Raw genomic sequence first — 3,675 nt, 5'->3', positions numbered from 1 at the left:
AATTATGAAGGTTGAAGAAGCTCTTGATGATCCAGAGTGGGTGAACGCCATGCATGAAGAGCTACACAATTTTGAGAGGAATCATGTATGGACATTGATTGAAAAGCCCGATGAGAAGCACAATGTTATTGGAACCAAATGGGTGTTTCAGAATAAGTAAGATGAGGATGGACAAGTTGTACGCAACAAAACATGTCTCGTCGCCCAAGGCTACACTTAAGTCGAAGGTATGGACTATGGTGAGACATATGCCCCTGTTGCTAGGCTTGAATCCATCCGCATCTTACTTGCTTATGCCAATCACCATGATATCACATTATACCAAATAGACATTAAAAGTACTTTTCTAAATGGTGAAATTGAGGAGGAAGTTTATGTTAAACAACCTCCTGGCTTTGTTAATCCCAAGAAACCCGATCATGTTTACAAACTTCACAAAGCTCTTTATGGTCTTAAAAAAGCTCCTAGAGTGTGGTATAAATGCTTGACTAAGTTCCTTAGTGAAAAAGGCTTTGAGATTGGAAAAATTGATTCTACACTTTTTACCAAAAGGGTTAATGGTGAATTATTTGTGTGCCAAATTTATGTGTATGATATCATATTTGGTTCGACTAACCCTCATTTTAGTGAAAAGTTTGGAAGGCTGATGTCGGAGAAGTTTGAGATTCCTATGATGAGTGAACTCAAGTTATTTCTTGGTTTGCAAATCAAGCACACTAAAGAGAGTACCTTTGTTTCCCAAACAAAGTACACCAAGGACTTATTCAAGAAGTTCAACATGCAAGAAAGCAAAGGTATGAAAACACCCATGCCTACTAGTGGACATCTTGACTTAACTAAGGATGGCGAACCGGTTGACCAAAAGGTTTATCGCTCTACGATTGGTTTATTGTTATATCTATGTGCCTCCCGTCCCGATATTATGCTAAGTGTGTGCATGTGTGAACGATATCAAGCGGCCCCAAAGAATGTCATCTTAAGGCTGTGAAAAGGATAGTGAGATACTTAATTCATACACCAAGCTTTGGCATTTTGTACCCTAAGAGGTCTTCTTTTGATCTTGTTGGCTACTCCGATTTGGACTATGCCGGTGACAAGGTTGATAGAAAGTCCACTTCAGGTACTTGTCAATTTCTTGGTAGATCTCTTGTGTCTTGTTCCTCCAAGAAACAAAACTCGGTATCCTTATCTACCGCCAAAGAGGAATACATTGCCGCCGGTTCATGTTGTGCTCAATTACTTTGGATGACCCAAACTCTTAAAGATTATGGGATGCATGTGAAACATGTTCCATTGCTTTGTGACAATGAGAGTGATATTAAGATTGCTCATAATCCCGTGCAACATTCTCGGACTAAGCATATTGAAGTTCTTCATCATTTCATTCGAGATCATGTGGCTAAAGGTGACATCCATCTTAAGCATGTTCATACCGATACGCAATTGGCAGATATTTTCACCAAACCGCTTGATGAGAAAGGTTTTCTTGCCGTTTGAGAGGTGAATTGAACATCATTGATTGTTGGGGAATGTTGCAGAAAAAAAATTCTACGCTTCACCAAGATCAATTTATGGAGTTCATCTAGCAACGAGAGAGAGGAGTGCATCTACATACCCTTGTAGATCGTGAGCGGAAGCGTTCAAGAGAACGGGGTTCAGGGAGTCGTACTCGTCGTGATCCAAATCACCGATGATCCTAGTGCTGAACGGACAGCACCTCCGCTTTCAACACACGTACGGTTGGGAAGACGTCTCCTCCTTATTGATCCAGCAAGGGGGAAGGAGAGGTTGATGGAGGTCCAGCAGCACGACGGCGTGGTGGTGGATGCAACAGCGATCTCGGCAGGGCTTCGCCAAGCTCTACGAGAGGGAGAGGTGTTGCAGAGGGAGAGGGAGGCGCCAGGAGCATGGGTGTGCATCCCTCCCTCCCCCCCTCTTTATATAGGGCCCCTAGGGGGGGCGCCGGCCCTAGGAGATCCAATCTCCAAGGGGGGCGGCGGCCAAGGGGGTGGCTTGCCCCCCAAGCCAAGTGGAGGCGCCCCCACCCCTAGGGTTTCCAACCCTAGGCGCAGGGGGGACCCAAGGGGGGTGCACCAGCCCAACAGGGGCTGGTTCCCTCCCCACTTCAGCCCATGGGGCCCTCTGGGATAGGTGGCCCCACCCGATGGACCCTCGGGACCCTTCCGGTGGTCCCGGTACAATACCAGTGACCCCCGAAACTTTCCCGATGGCCGAAACTGGACTTCCTATATATAATTTTTCACCTCTGGACCATTCCGGAACTCGTCGTGACGTCCGGGATCTCATCCGGGACTTCGAACAACTTTCGGGTTACTGCATACTAATATCTCCACAACCCTAGCGTCACCGAACCTTAAGTGTGTAGACCCTATGGGTTCGGGAGACACGCAAACATGACCGAGACAACTCTTCGGTCAATAACCAATAGCGGGTTATGGATACCCATGTTGGCTCCCACATACTCCTCGATGATCTCATCGGATGAACCACGATGTCGAGGATTCAAGTAACCCCGTATACAATTCCCTTTGTCAATCGATACGTTACTTTCCCGAGGTTCGATCGTCGGTATCCCAATACCTTGTTCAATCTCGTTACCGGCAAGTCACTTTACTCGTACCATAATGCATGATCCCGTGACCAAACACTTGGTCACTTTGAGCTCATTATGATGATGCATTACCGAGTGGGCCCAGAGATACCTCTCCGTCATACGGAGTGACAAATCCCAGTCTCGATCCGTGTCAACCCAACAGACACTTTCGGGGATACCCGTAGCATACCTTTATAGTCACCCAGTTACGTTGTGACGTTTGGTACACACAAAGCACTCCTACGGTATCTGGGAGTTACACGATCTCATGGTCTAAGGAAAAGATACTTGACATTGGAAAAGCTCTAGCAAATGAACTACACGATCTTGTGCTATGCTTAGGATTGGGTCTTGTCCATCACATCATTCTCCTAATGATATGATCCCGTTATCAACGACATCCAATGTCCATAGTCAGGAAACCATGACTATGAGTTGATCAACGAGCTAGTCAACTAGAGGCTCACTACGGACATGTTGTGGTCTATTTATTCACACATGTATTACGATTTCCGGATAACACAATTATAGCATGAATAATAGACAATTATCATGAACAAGGAAATATAATAATAATCATTTTAGTATTGCCTCTAGGACATATTTCCAACAGTCTCCCACTTGCACTAGAGTCAATAATCTAGTTACATTGTGATGAATCGAACACCCATAGAGTTCTGGTGTTGATCATGTTTTGCTCGCGGAAAAGGTTTAGTCAACAGATCTGCGGCATTCAGATCCGTATGCACTTTGCAAATATCTATGTCTCCATCTTGAACATTTTCACGAATGGAGTTGAAGCGACGCTTGATGTGCCTGGTCTTCTTGTGAAACCTGGGCTCCTTGGCAAGGGCAATAGCTCGAGTGTTGTCACAGAAGAGGGTGATTGGCCCCGACGCATTGGGTATGACTCCTAGGTCGGTGATGAACTCCTTCATCCAGATTGCTTCATGCGCTGCCTCCGAGGCTGCCATGTACTCCGCTTCACATGTAGATCCCGCCACGACGCTCTGCTTGCAACTGCACCAGCTTACTGCCCCTCCATTCAAAATATACACATA

Source organism: Triticum dicoccoides, chromosome 4A (assembly GCF_002162155.2).
Source record: "Triticum dicoccoides isolate Atlit2015 ecotype Zavitan chromosome 4A, WEW_v2.0, whole genome shotgun sequence".
Lineage (NCBI taxonomy): Eukaryota > Viridiplantae > Streptophyta > Magnoliopsida > Poales > Poaceae > Triticum > Triticum dicoccoides.
Note: the sequence above shows the minus strand (reverse complement) of the source record.